Here is an 18,396-nt window from a genome sequence, read left to right on the forward strand (position 1 = left end):
GGGACACACATACACATACACACACACACACACACGCACACACGCACGCACACATACACTCTTCACCTCTCGACTCCTACCTATTAGTCGCCCCTTACAAGAGGCAGGGCCTTCTTGCCTCGGCCGTATTCTTATCTCTGCAAACCAACCGGACACACACACACATACTCACACACGCACACACACACACGCACACACGCATACACACATACACTCTTCACCTCTCGTCTCCTACCTATTAGTCGCCCCTTACAAAAGGCAGGGTCTTCTTGCCTTGGCCGTATTCTTATATCTGCAATCCAAACGGACACACAAACATACACACACACTCACACACGCACACACACGCACACACGCACACACACACATATGCACTCTTCAGCACTCGACTCCTACCCATTAGTCGCCTCTGACGACAGGCAGGGCCTTCTTGCCACGGCCGTGTTCTTATCTCTGCGAGCCTACTGGACACACACACACTCACACACACAAATACACACACACTCACACACCACACACACGCACACACGCACACACACACATACACTCTTCACCTCTCGACTCCTACCTATTACTCGCCCCTTACGACAGGCAGGGCCTTCTTGCCTCGGCTGTATTCTTATCTCTGCAGGCCGAACGGACACACATACATACACACACACTCACACACGCACACACACACACACCCTCACACACACACACACACGCACACACACACACATACACTCTTCACCTTTCGACTGCTACCCATTAGTCGCCTCCTACGACAGATAGGGCCTTCTTGCCACGGCCGTATTCTTATCTCTGCGAGCCGAACGGACACACACACACACACTCACACACGCACAGACGCACACACACACATACACTCTTCACCTCTCGACTCCTACCTATTACTCGCCCCTTACGACAGGCAGGGCCTTCTTGCCTCGGCTGTATTCTTATCTCTGCAGGCCGAACGGACACACATACATACACACACACTCACACACGCACACACACACACACCCTCACACACACACACACACGCACACACACACACATACACTCTTCACCTTTCGACTGCTACCCATTAGTCGCCTCCTATGACAGATAGGGCCTTCTTGCCACGGCCGTATTCTTATCTCTGCGAGCCGAACGGACACACACACACACACTCACACACGCACACACACACACACCCTCACACACACACACACACGCACACACACACACATACACTCTTCACCTTTCGACTGCTACCCATTAGTCGCCTCCTACGACAGATAGGGCCTTTTTGCCACGGCCGTGTTTTTATCTCTGCGAGCCATACAGACACACACACACACTCACACACACACACACACACCTAAACTCTTCACCTCTCGACTCTTACCTATTACTCGCCCCTTACGACAGGCAGGGACTTCTTGCCTCGGCTGTGTTCTTATCTCTGCAAGCCGAACGGACACACATACATACACCCACACTCACACACGCACACACACATGCACACACACACACATACACTCTTCACCTCTCGACGCCTACCCATTAGTCGTCTCTTACGACAGGCAGGGCCTTTTTGCCACGGCCGTGTTCTTATCTTTGCGAGCCATACAGACACACATACACATTCACACACACACACACACCTACACTCTTCACCTCTCGACTCCTACCTATTACTCGCACCTTACGACAGGCAGGGCCTTCTTGCCTCGGCTGTATTCTTACCTATGCAGGCCGAACGGACACACATACATACACACACACTCACACACGCACACACACACACACTCACACACACACGCACACACAGACACACACATACACTCTTCACCTCTCGACTCCTACCCATTAGTCGCCTCTTACGACAGGCAGGGCTTCTTGCCACGGCCGTATTCTTATCTCTGCGAGCCAACGGACACACACACACACTCACACACGCACACACGCACACACACACACACACATACACTCTTCACCTCTCGACGCCTACCCATTAGTCGTCTCTTACGACAGGCAGGGCCTTTTTGCCACGGCCGTGTTTTTACCTCTGCGAGCCATACAGACACACACACACACACACTCACAACCACACACACACACTCACAACCACACACACACACACCTAAACTCTTCTAAACGACAGGCAGGGCCTTCTTGCCACGGCTGTATTCTTATCTCTGCAAGCCGAACGGACACACACACACATACACTCACACACGCACACACACACACACTCACACACAGGTACACTTTTCAACTCGCGATTCCTACCCATTAGTTGCTCCTTACAGCAGGCATGGCCTTCTTGCCACGGCCGTATTCGTACCTCTGCGAGCAGAAGAGACACGCACACACACACACACACACACATACACATACACACACACACACGCGCGCACACACACACATACACTCTTCACCTCTCGACTCCTACCCATTATTCTCCTCTTACGACAGGCAGAGCCTTTTTGCCACGGCCGTGTTCATATCTCTGCGAGCCGACCGGACACACACACACTGACACACACACACTCACACACACACTCACACACGCACGCACACACGCACACAAACACACACACACATACACTCTTCACCTCTCGACTCCTACCCATTAGTCGCCTTTTACGACAGGCATGTCCTTCTTGCCTCGACCGTATTCTAATCTCTGCGAGCCGAACGGACACTTACATACATACACACACACACTTACAAACGCACAAACACACACACACGCACACACACATACACTCTTCACCTCTCGACTCCTACCCATTAATCACCTCTTACGACAGGCATGGCATTCTTGCCACCGCTGTTTTCTTTTCTCTGCGAGCCGAAGGGACACACATACACACACACGCACGCATACACGCACACACACATACACTCACACACACACACACGCACACACGCACACACACATACACTCTTCACCTCTCGACTCCTACCCATTAGCCGCTAATTACAACAAGCATGGCCTTCTTGTCACGGCCGTATTCTTATCTCTGCAAGCCGAACGGACACACATACATATACACACACACTCACATACGCACAAACACACACACACGCACACACACATACACTCTTCACCTCTCGACTCCTACCCATTAGTCACCTCTTACGACAGGCAAGGCATTCTTGCCACCGCTGTTTTCTTTTCTCTGCGAGCCGAAGGGACACACATACACACACACACTCACAGACACACACACACGCACGCACACACGCACACACACATACACTCACACACACACGCACACACGCACACACACATACACTCTTCACCTCTCGATTCCTACCTATTAGTCGCCCCTTACAAGAGGCAGAGCCTTCTTGCCTTGGCCGTATTCTTATCTCTGCAAGCCTAACGGACACACACACATACACACACACACACTCACACACGCAAACACACACGCACACACATACACACACACACATACACTCTTCACCTCTCGACTCCTACCCATTAGTCGCCTCTTACGTCAGGCAGGGCCTTCTTTCCTCGGCCGTGTTCTTATCTCTGCAAGCCGAACGGACACACACACATACTCACACACGCACACACACACGCACACACACATACACTCTTCACCCCTCGACTCCTACCTATTAGTCGCCCCTTACAAGAGGCAGGGCCTTCTTGCCTCGGCCGTATTCTTATCTCTGCAAGCCTAACTGACACACACATACACACACACACACTCACACACGCAAACACACACGCACACACACACACACACACATACACTCTTCACCTCTCGACTCCTACCCATTAGTCGCCTCTTACGTCAGGAAGGGCCTTCTTTCCTCGGCCGTATTCTTATCTCTGTGAGCCGAAGAGACACACACACACATACACACACACTCACACACACAAGCACGCACACACGCACACACACACGCGCACACACACACACAATTACACTCTTCACCTCTCGACTCCTACTCATTAGTCGCCTCTTACGACAAGCATGGCCTTCTTGCCACCGCTGTTTTCTTATCTCTGCGAGCCGAAGGGACACACACATACACACACACTCACACACACACACACACATACACTTTTCACCTCTCGACTCCTACCCATTAGTCACCTCTTACGACAGGCATGGCCTTCTTGAAACCGCTGATTTCTTATCTCTGCGAGCCGAAGGGACACACATACACATACACACACACTCACACACACACGCACACACGCACGCACACATACACTCTTCACCTCTCGACTCCTACCCATTAGTCGCCCCTTACGACAGGCATGTCCTTCTTGCCACCGCTGTTTTCTTATCTCTGCGAGCCGAAGGGACACACACACAAACATACACACACACACACTCACACACACACACACACACACACACACGAACACACACGCACACACACATACACTCACACACACACACGCACACACACATACACTCTTCACCTCTCGACTCCTACCTATTAGTCGCCCCTTACAAGAGGCAGGGCCTTCTTGCCTCGGCCCTATTCTTATCTCTGCAAGCCAAACGGACACACACACATACTCACACACGCACACACACACGCACACACGCATACACACATACACTCTTCACCTTTCGTCTCCTACCTATTAGTCGCCCCTTACAAAAGGCAGGGTCTTCTTGCCTTGGCCGTATTCTTATCTCTGCAATCCAAACGGACACACAAACATACACACACACTCACACACGCACACACACGCACACACGCACACACACACATATACACTCTTCACCTCTCGACTCCTACCTATTAGTCGCCCCTTACAAGAGGCAGGGCCTTCTTGCCTCGGCCCTATTCTTATCTCTGCAAGCCAAACGGACACACACACATACTCACACACGCACACACACACGCACACACGCATACACACATACACTCTTCACCTCTCGTCTCCTACCTATTAGTCGCCCCTTACAAAAGGCAGGGTCTTCTTGCCTTGGCCGTATTCTTATCTCTGCAATCCAAACGGACACACAAACATACACACACACTCACACACGCACACACACACGCACACACGCACACACACACATATACACTCTTCACCACTCGACTCCTACCCATAAGTCGCCTCTTACGACAGGCAGGGCCTTCTTGTCACGGCCGTGTTCTTATCTCTGCGAGCCTACTGGACACACACACACACACTCACACAAGCACACACACGCACACACGCAGACGCACAGACACACACATACACTCTTCACCTCTCGACTTCTACCCATTAGTCACCGCTTACGACAGGCAGCGCTTTCTTGGCACGGACGTGTTCTTATCTCTGCGAGCCGACCGGACACACACACACTCACACACGCACACACACACGCACACAAGCACACACACACACATACACTCTTCACCTCTCGACTCCTACCAATTAGTCGCCACTTACGACAGGCAGGGCCTTCTTGCCTCGGCCATAAGCTTATCTCTGCAAGCCGAACGGACACACACACACTCACACACACACGCACGCACACACGCACACACACGCACACACACACACACAAATACACTCTTCACCTCTCGACTCCTACCCATTAGTCGCCTCTTACGACAGGCATGGCCTTCTTGCCTCGGCCGTATTCTAATCTCTGAGAGCCGAATGGACACACACATACATACACACACACACACGCACAAACACACACACACACCCACACACGCACACACACATACACTATTCACCTCTCGACTTCTACCTATTAGTCGCCCCATACAAGAGGCAGGGCCTTCTTGCCTCGGCCGTATTCTTATCTCTGCAAGCCAAACAGACACACACACATACACACACACTTACACACGCACACACACGCACACGCCTCTTACGACAGGCAGGGCCTTCTTGCCACGGCCGTGTTCTTATCTCTGCGAGCCGACTGGACACACACACTCACACACACAAATACACACACACACTCACACACGCACACACACGCACACACGCACACTCACACACACATACACTCTTCACCTCTCGACTCCTACCCATTAGTCGCCTCTTACGACAAGCAGGGCCTTCTTGCCACGGCGGTGTTCTTATCTCTGCAAGCCGAATGGACACACACACACACGCACACACAAACACACGTTCACAGGCATACACGCACACACGCACACGCACACGCACACACTCCAAACCTCTCGACTCCTATCCATTAGTCTCCTCTTAAGACAGGCAGGGCCTTCTTGCCACAGACGTATTTCTATCTCTGCGAGCCGAACGGACACACACACACACTTGCACACACACACACACACACACACACACACATACACGCTTCACATCTCGACTCCTACCAATTAGTCGCTCCTTACAGCAAGCATGGCCTTCTTGCCACGGACGTATTCTTATCTCTGCGAGCCAAAGGTATACACACACACATATACACACACATACTCACACACACACCCACACACGCACACACACATACACACACAATCTTCACCTCTCGACTCCTACCCATTAGTCGCCTCTTACGACAGGCATGGCCTTCTTGTCACGGCTGTATTTTTATCTCTGCGAGCAGAAGGGACACACACACATACACACACATACACACACACATTCACACACACACGCACGCACACATACACTCTTCACCTCTCGACTCCTACCCATTAGTCGCTCCTTAAGACTGGCAAGGCCTTCTTGCCACGGCTGTTTTCTTATCTCTGCGAGACGAGCGGACACACACACACTTACACAAGCACACACACGCACACACGCACACACACACACACACACATACACTCTTCACCTCTCGACTTCTACCCATTAGTCACCGCTTACGACAGGCAGGGCCTTCTTGGCACGGACGTGTTCTTATCTCTGCGAGCCGACCGGACACACACACACTCACACACGCACACACACACGCACACACGCACACACACACACATACACTCTTCACCTCTCGACTCCTACCAATTAGTCGCCACTTACGATAGGCAGGGCCTTCTTGCCTCGGCCGTAAGCTTATCTCTGAACGGACACACACACTCACACACACAAGCACGCACACACGCACACACACACGCGCACACAATCACACAATTACACTCTTCACCTCTCGACTCCTACCCATTAGTCGCCTCTTACGACAGGCAGGGCCTTCTTGCCACTGCCGTGTTCTTATCTCTGCGAGCCTACTGGACACACACACACTCACACACACAAATACACACACACACTCACACACGCACACACACGCAGACGCACACACACACACACACATACACTCTTCACCTCTCGACTTCTACCCATTAGTCACCGCTTACGACAGGCAGGGCTTTCTTGGCACGGACGTGTTCTTATCTCTGCAAGCCGAACGGACACACACACACTCACACACACACGCACGCACACACGCACACACACGCACACACACACACACCAATACACTCTTCACCTCTCGACTCCTACCCATTAGTCGCCTCTTACGACAGGCATGGCCTTCTTGCCTCGGCCGTATTCTAATCTCTGCGAGCCGAATGGACACACACATACATACACACACACTTACACACGCAACAAACACACACACACACCTACACACGCACAGATACATACACTATTCACCTCTCGACTCCTACCTATTAGTCGCCCCATACAAGAGGCAGGGCCTTCTTGCCTTGGCTGTATTCTTATCTCTGCTAGCCAAACAGACACACACACATACACACACACGTACACACGCACACACACGCACACGCCTCTTACGACAGGCAGGGCCCTCTTGCCACGGCCGTGTTCTTATCTCTGCGAGCCGACTGGACACACACACTCACACACACAAATACACACACACACTCACACACGCACACACACGCACACATGCAAACACACACATACACTCTTCACCTCTCGACTCCTACCCATTAGTCGCCTTTTACGACAGGCAGGGCCTTCTTGCCACGGCCGTGTTCTTATCTCTGCGAGACGACCGGACACACACACACACTCACACAAGCACACACACGCACAGACGCAGACGCACACACACACACATACACTCTTCACCTCTCGACTTCTACCCATTAGTCACCGCTTACGACAGGCAGGGCTTTCTTGGCACGGACGTGTTCTTATCTCTGCAAGCCGAACGGACACACACACACACGCACACACAAACACACGCTCACAGGCATACACGCACACACGCACACACACACGCACACACACACACACATACACGCTTCACCTCTCGACTCCTACCAATTAGTCGCTCCTTACAGCAAGCATGGCCTTCTTGCCACGGACGTATTCTTATCTCTGCGAGCCAAAGGTATACACACACACATACACACACACATACTCACACACACACGCACACACGCACACACACACACAATCTTCACCTCTCGACTCCTACCCATTAGTCGCCTCTCACGACAGGCATGGCCTTCTTGTCACGGCTGTATTTTTATCTCTGCGAGCAGAAGGGACATACACACATACACACACATACACACACACATTCACACACACACGCACGCACACATACACTCTTCACCTCTCGACTCCTACCCATTAGTCGCCCCTTAAGACTGGCATAGCCTTCTTGCCACGGCTGTTTTAATATCTCTGTGAGACGACCGGACACACACACACACTCACACAAGCACACACACGCACACACGCACACACACACACACATACACTCTTCACCTCTCGACTTCTACCCATTAGTCACCGCTTACGACAGGCAGGGCCTTCTTGGCACGGACGTGTTCTTATCTCTGCGAGACGACCGGACACACACACTCTCACACAAGCACACACACGCACACACGTACACACATACACATACACTCTTCACCTCTCGACTTCTACCCATTAGTCACCGCTTACGACAGGCAGGGCCTTCTTGGCACGGACGTGTTCTTATCTCTGCGAGCCGACTGGACACACACACTCACACACACAAATACACACACACACACTCACACACGCACACACACGCACACACGCACACTCACACACACATACACTCTTCACCTCTCGAGTTCTACCCATTAGTCACCGCTTACGACAGGCAGGGCCTTCTTGGCACGGACGTGTTCTTATCTCTGCGAGACGACCGGACACACACACTCTCACACAAGCACACACACGCACACACGCACACACATACACATACACTCTTCACCTCTCGACTTCTACCCATTAGTCACCGCTTACGACAGGCAGGGCCTTCTTGGCACGGACGTGTTCTTATCTCTGCGAGCCGACTGGACACACACACTCACACACACAAATACACACACACACTCACACACGCACACACACGCACACACGCACACACATACACATACACTCTTCACCTCTCGACTTCTACCCATTAGTCACCGCTTACGATAGGCAGGGCCTTCTTGGCACGGACGTGTTCTTATCTCTGCGAGACGACCGGACACACACACTCTCACACAAGCACACACACGCACACACGCACACACACACACATACACTCTTCACCTCTCGACTTCTACCCATTAGTCACCGCTTACGACAGGCAGGGCCTTCTTGGCACGGACGTGTTCTTATCTCTGCGAGCCGACTGGACACACACACTCACACACACAAATACACACACACACTCACACACGCACACACACGCACACACGCACACTCACACACACATACACTCTTCACCTCTCGACTCCTACCCATTAGTCGCCTCTTACGACAAGCAGGGCCTTCTTGCCAAGGCGGTGTTCTTATCTCTGCAAGCCGAACGGACACACACACACGCACACACAAACACACGCCCACAGGCATACACGCACACACTCTCCACCTCTCGGCTCCTATCCATTAGTCGCCTTTTAAGACAGGCAGGGCCTTCTTGCCACAGACGTATTCCTATGACACACACACACACTTGCACACACACACACACATACACGCTTCACGACGTGAACGGACAGACACACACACACTCACACACCCACACACGCACACACACACACACACACATACACTTTTCACCTCTCGACTCCTACCCATTAGTCGTCTCTTACGACAGGCAGGGCCTTTTTGCCACGGCCGTGTTTTTTACCTCTGCGAGCCATACACACACACACACACACACACACTCACAACCACACACACACCTAAACTCTTCTAAACGACAGGCAGGGCCTTCTTGCCACGGCTGTATTCTTATCTCTGCAAGTCGAACGGACACACACACACATACACTCACACACGCACACACACACACACTCACACACAGGTACACTCTTCAACTCGCGATTCCTACCCATTAGTTGCTCCTTACAGCAGGCATGGCCTTCTTGCCACGGCCGTATTCGTACCTCTGCGAGCAGAAGAGACACGCACACACACACACACATACACATACACACACACGCGCGCGCACACACACACATACACTCTTCACCTCTCGACTCCTACCCATTATTCTCCTCTTACGACAGGCCACGGCCGTGTTCATATCTCTGCGAGCCGACCGGCCACACACACACACTGACAAACACACACTCACACACACACTCACACACGCACGCACACACGCACACAAACACACACACATACACTCTTCACCTCTCGACTCCTACCCATTATTCTGCTCTTACGACAGGCAGGGCCTTCTTGCCACGGACGTATTCTTATCTCTGCGAGCCGAACGGACACACACACACACACTCGCACACACACATACACGCTTCACCTCTCGACTCCTACCCATTAGTCGCCTCTTACGACATTCATTGACTTTTTGCCACGGCCGTGTTCTTATCTCTGCGAGCCGAACGGACACACACACAAGCACACACACACGCACACACGCACACGCACACACTTTCCACCTCTCGACTCCTATCCATTAGTCGCCTCTTAAGACAGGCAGGGCATTCTTGCCACCGCCCTATTTTTATCTCTGCGAGCCGAGCGGACACACACACCCATACACACACACTCACATTCGCACAAACACACACACACGCACACACACATACACTCTTCACCTCTCGTCTCCTACCTATTAGTCGCCCCTTACAAAAGGCAGGGTCTTCTTGCCTTGGCCGTATTCTTATCTCTGCAATCCAAACGGACACACAAACATACACACACACTCACACACGCACACACACGCACACACGCACACACACACATATACACTCTTCACCTCTCGACTCCTACCTATTAGTCGCCCCTTACAAGAGGCAGGGCCTTCTTGCCTCGGCCCTATTCTTATCTCTGCAAGCCAAACGGACACACACACATACTCACACACGCACACACACACGCACACACGCATACACACATACACTCTTCACCTCTCGTCTCCTACCTATTAGTCGCCCCTTACAAAAGGCAGGGTCTTCTTGCCTTGGCCGTATTCTTATCTCTGCAATCCAAACGGACACACAAACATACACACACACTCACACACGCACACACACGCACACACGCACACACACACACATATACACTCTTCACCACTCGACTCCTACCCATAAGTCGCCTCTTACGACAGGCAGGGCCTTCTTGCCACGGCCGTGTTCTTATCTCTGCGAGCCTACTGGACACACACACACACACTCACACAAGCACACACACGCACACACGCAGACGCACAGACACACACATACACTCTTCACCTCTCGACTTCTACCCATTAGTCACCGCTTACGACAGGCAGCGCTTTCTTGGCACGGACGTGTTCTTATCTCTGCGAGCCGACCGGACACACACACACTCACACACGCACACACACACGCACACAAGCACACACACACATACACTCTTCACCTCTCGACTCCTACCAATTAGTCGCCACTTACGACAGGCAGGGCCTTCTTGCCTCGGCCATAAGCTTATCTCTGCAAGCCGAACGGACACACACACACTCACACACACACGCACGCACACACGCACACACACGCACACACACACACAAATACACTCTTCACCTCTCGACTCCTACCCATTAGTCGCCTCTTACGACAGGCATGGCCTTCTTGCCTCGGCCGTATTCTAATCTCTGAGAGCCGAATGGACACACACATACATACACACACACACACGCACAAACACACACACACACCCACACACGCACACACACATACACTATTCACCTCTCGACTTCTACCTATTAGTCGCCCCATACAAGAGGCAGGGCCTTCTTGCCTCGGCCGTATTCTTATCTCTGCAAGCCAAACAGACACACACACATACACACACACTTACACACGCACACACACGCACACGCCTCTTACGACAGGCAGGGCCTTCTTGCCACGGCCGTGTTCTTATCTCTGCGAGCCGACTGGACACACACACTCACACACACAAATACACACACACACTCACACACGCACACACACGCACACACGCACACTCACACACACATACACTCTTCACCTCTCGACTCCTACCCATTAGTCGCCTCTTACGACAAGCAGGGCCTTCTTGCCACGGCGGTGTTCTTATCTCTGCAAGCCGAATGGACACACACACACACGCACACACAAACACACGCTCACAGGCATACACGCACACACGCACACGCACACGCACACACTCCAAACCTCTCGACTCCTATCCATTAGTCGCCTCTTAAGACAGGCAGGGCCTTCTTGCCACAGACGTATTTCTATCTCTGCGAGCCGAACGGACACACACACACACTTGCACACACACACACACACACACACACACACACACACATACACGCTTCACATCTCGACTCCTACCAATTAGTCGCTCCTTACAGCAAGCATGGCCTTCTTGCCACGGACGTATTCTTATCTCTGCGAGCCAAAGGTATACACACACACATATACACACACATACTCACACACACACGCACACACGCACACACACACACAATCTTCACCTCTCGACTCCTACCCATTAGTCGCCTCTTACGACAGGCATGGCCTTCTTGTCACGGCTGTATTTTTATCTCTGCGAGCAGAAGGGACACACACACATACACACACATACACACACACACATTCACACACACACGCACGCACACATACACTCTTCACCTCTCGACTCCTACCCATTAGTCGCTCCTTAAGACTGGCAAGGCCTTCTTGCCACGGCTGTTTTCTTATCTCTGCGAGACGACCGGACACACACACACTCACACAAGCACACACACGCACACACGCACACACACACACACACATACACTCTTCACCTCTCGACTTCTACCCATTAGTCACCGCTTACGACAGGCAGGGCCTTCTTGGCACGGACGTGTTCTTATCTCTGCGAGCCGACCGGACACACACACACTCACACACGCACACACACACGCACACACGCACACACACACACATACACTCTTCACCTCTCGACTCCTACCAATTAGTCGCCACTTACGACAGGCAGGGCCTTCTTGCCTCGGCCGTAAGCTTATCTCTGCAAGCTGAACAGACACACACACTCACACACACAAGCACGCACACACGCACACACACACGCGCACACAATCACACAATTACACTCTTCACCTCTCGACTCCTACCCATTAGTCGCCTCTTACGACAGGCAGGGCCTTCTTGCCACTGCCGTGTTCTTATCTCTGCGAGCCTACTGGACACACACACACTCACACACACAAATACACACACACACTCACACACGCACACACACGCAGACGCACACACACACACATACACTCTTCACCTCTCGACTTCTACCCATTAGTCACCGCTTACGACAGGCAGGGCTTTCTTGGCACGGACGTGTTCTTATCTCTGCAAGCCGAACGGACACACACACACTCACACACACACGCACGCACACACGCACACACACGCACACACACACACACACACACACCAATACACTCTTCACCTCTCGACTCCTACCCATTAGTCGCCTCTTACGACAGGCATGGCCTTCTTGCCTCGGCCGTATTCTAATCTCTGCGAGCCGAATGGACACACACATACATACACACACACTTACACACGCACAAACACACACACACACCTACACACGCACACATACATACACTATTCACCTCTCGACTCCTACCTATTAGTCGCCCCATACAAGAGGCAGGGCCTTCTTGCCTTGGCTGTATTCTTATCTCTGCAAGCCAAACAGACACACACACATACACACACACTTACACACGCACACACACGCACACGCCTCTTACGACAGGCAGGGCCCTCTTGCCACGGCCGTGTTCTTATCTCTGCGAGCCGACTGGACACACACACTCACACACACAAATACACACACACTCACACACGCACACACACGCACACATGCAAACACACACATACACTCTTCACCTCTCGACTCCTACCCATTAGTCGCCTCTTACGACAGGCAGGGCCTTCTTGCCACGGCCGTGTTCTTATCTCTGCGAGACGACCGGACACACACACACACTCACACAAGCACACACACGCACACACGCAGACGCACACACACACACATACACTCTTCACCTCTCGACTTCTACCCATTAGTCACCGCTTACGACAGGCAGGGCTTTCTTGGCACGGACGTCTTCTTATCTCTGCAAGCCGAACGGACACACACACACACGCACACACAAACACACGCTCACAGGCATACACGCACACACGCACACACACACGCACACACACACACACACACATACACGCTTCACCTCTCGACTCCTACCAATTAGTCGCTCCTTACAGCAAGCATGGCCTTCTTGCCACGGACGTATTCTTATCTCTGCGAGCCAAAGGTATACACACACACATACACACACACACATACTCACACACACACGCACACACGCACACACACACACAATCTTCACCTCTCGACTCCTACCCATTAGTCGCCTCTCACGACAGGCATGGCCTTCTTGTCACGGCTGTATTTTTATCTCTGCGAGCAGAAGGGACATACACACATACACACACATACACACACACATTCACACACACACGCACGCACACATACACTCTTCACCTCTCGACTCCTACCCATTAGTCGCCCCTTAAGACTGGCATAGCCTTCTTGCAACGGCTGTTTTAATATCTCTGTGAGACGACCGGACACACACACACACTCACACAAGCACACACACGCACACACGCACACACACACACACATACACTCTTCACCTCTCGACTTCTACCCATTAGTCACCGCTTACGACAGGCAGGGCCTGCTTGGCACGGACGTGTTCTTATCTCTGCGAGACGACCGGACACACACACTCTCACACAAGCACACACACGCACACACATACACATACACTCTTCACCTCTCGACTTCTACCCATTAGTCACCGCTTACGACAGGCAGGGCCTTCTTGGCACGGACGTGTTCTTATCTCTGCGAGCCGACTGGACACACACACTCACACACACAAATACACACACACACTCACACACGCACACACACGCACACACGCACACTCACACACACATACACTCTTCACCTCTCGAGTTCTACCCATTAGTCACCGCTTACGACAGGCAGGGCCTTCTTGGCACGGACGTGTTCTTATCTCTGCGAGACGACCGGACACACACACTCTCACACAAGCACACACACGCACACACGCACACACATACACATACACTCTTCACCTCTCGACTTCTACCCATTAGTCACCGCTTACGACAGGCAGGGCCTTCTTGGCACGGACGTGTTCTTATCTCTGCGAGCCGACTGGACACACACACTCACACACACAAATACACACACACACTCACACACGCACACACACGCACACACGCACACACATACACATACACTCTTCACCTCTCGACTTCTACCCATTAGTCACCGCTTACGATAGGCAGGGCCTTCTTGGCACGGACGTGTTCTTATCTCTGCGAGACGACCGGACACACACACTCTCACACAAGCACACACACGCACACACGTACACACATACACATACACTCTTCACCTCTCGACTTCTACCCATTAGTCACCGCTTACGACAGGCAGGGCCTTCTTGGCACGGACGTGTTCTTATCTCTGCGAGACGACCGGACACACATACTCTCACACAAGCACACACACGCACACACGCACACACACACACATACACTCTTCACCTCTCGACTTCTACCCATTAGTCACCGCTTACGACAGGCAGGGCCTTCTTGGCACGGACGTGTTCTTATCTCTGCGAGCCGACTGGACACACACACTCACACACACAAATACACACACACACTCACACACGCACACACACGCACACACGCACACTCACACACACATACACTCTTCTCCTCTCGACTCCTACCCATTAGTCGCCTCTTACGACAAGCAGGGCCTTCTTGCCAAGGCGGTGTTCTTATCTCTGCAAGCCGAACGGACACACACACACGCACACACAAACACACGCCCACAGGCATACACGCACACACTCTCCACCTCTCGACTCCTATACATTAGTCGCCTTTTAAGACAGGCAGGGCCTTCTTGCCACAGACGTATTCCTATCCCTGCGAGCCGAACGGACACACACACACACTTGCACACACACACACACATACACGCTTCACCTCTCGACTCCTACCCATTAGTCGCCTCTTACGACAGGCAGGGCTTCTTGCCACGGCCGTATTCTTATCTCTGCGAGCCGAACGGACAGACACACACACACTCACACACCCACACACGCACACACACACACACACACACACACATACACTTTTCACCTCTCGACTCCTACCCATTAGTCGTCTCTTACGACAGGCAGGGCCTTTTTGCCACGGCCGTGTTTTTACCTCTGCGAGCCATACACACACACACACACACACTCACAACCACACACACACCTAAACTCTTCTAAACGACAGGCAGGGCCTTCTTGCCACGGCTGTATTCTTATCTCTGCAAGTCGAACGGACACACACACACACATACACTCACACACGCACACACACACACACTCACACACAGGTACACTCTTCAACTCGCGATTCCTACCCATTAGTTGCTCCTTACAGCAGGCATAGCCTTCTTGCCACGGCCGTATTCGTACCTCTGCGAGCAGAAAAGACACGCACACACACACACACATACACATACACACACACGCGCGCGCACACACACACATACACTCTTCACCTCTCGACTCCTACCCATTATTCTCCTCTTACGACAGGCAGAGCCTTCTTGCCACGGCCGTGTTCATATCTCTGCGAGCCGACCGGACACACACACACACTGACAAACACACACTCACACACACACTCACACACGCACGCACACACGCACACAAACACACACACATACACTCTTCACCTCTCGACTCCTACCCATTATTCTGCTCTTACGACAGGCAGGGCCTTCTTGCCACGGACGTATTCTTATCTCTGCGAGCCGAACGGACACACACACACACACTCGCACACACACACACACATACACGCTTCACCTCTCGACTCCTACCCATTAGTCGCCTCTTACGACATTCATTGACTTTTTGCCACGGCCGTGTTCTTATCTCTGCGAGCCGAACGGACACACACACAAGCACACACACACGCACACACGCACACGCACACACTTTCCACCTCTCGACTCCTATCCATTAGTCGCCTCTTAAGACAGGCAGGGCATTCTTGCCACCGCCGTATTTTTATCTCTGCGAGCCGAGCGGACACACACACCCATACACACACACTCACATTGGCACAAACACACACACACGCACACACACATACACTCTTCACCTCTCGACTCCTACCCATTAGTCGCCTTTTACGAGAGGCATGTCCTTCTTGCCTCGACCGTATTCTAATTTCTGCGAGCCGAACGGACACTTACATACATACACACACACTTACAAACGCACGAACACACACACACGCACACACATACACTCTTCACCTCTCGACTCCTACCCATTAGTCACCTCTTACGACAGGCATGGCATTCTTGCCACCGCTGTTTTCTTTTCTCTGCGAGCCAAAGGGACACACATACACACACACACACTCACAGACACACACACACGCACGCACACACGCACACACTAATACACTTACACACACACACAATCACGCACACACGCACACACACATACACTCTTCACCTCTCGATTCCTACCTATTAGTCGCCCCTTACAAGAGGCAGGGCCTTCTTGCCTTGGCCGTATTCTTATCTCTGCAAGCCTAACGGACACACACACATACACACACACACTCACACACGCAAACACACACGCACACACACACACACACATACACTCTTCACCTCTCGACTCCTACCCATTAGTCGCCTCTTACGTCAGGCAGGGCCTTCTTTCCTCGGCCGTGTTCTTATCTCTGCAAGCCGAACGGACACACACACATACTCACACACGCACACACACACGCACACACACATACACTCTTCACCCCTCGACTCCTACCTATTAGTCGCCCCTTACAAGAGGC

Source organism: Diabrotica undecimpunctata, unplaced genomic scaffold (genome assembly GCF_040954645.1).
Source record: "Diabrotica undecimpunctata isolate CICGRU unplaced genomic scaffold, icDiaUnde3 ctg00000568.1, whole genome shotgun sequence".
Classification (NCBI taxonomy): domain Eukaryota; kingdom Metazoa; phylum Arthropoda; class Insecta; order Coleoptera; family Chrysomelidae; genus Diabrotica; species Diabrotica undecimpunctata.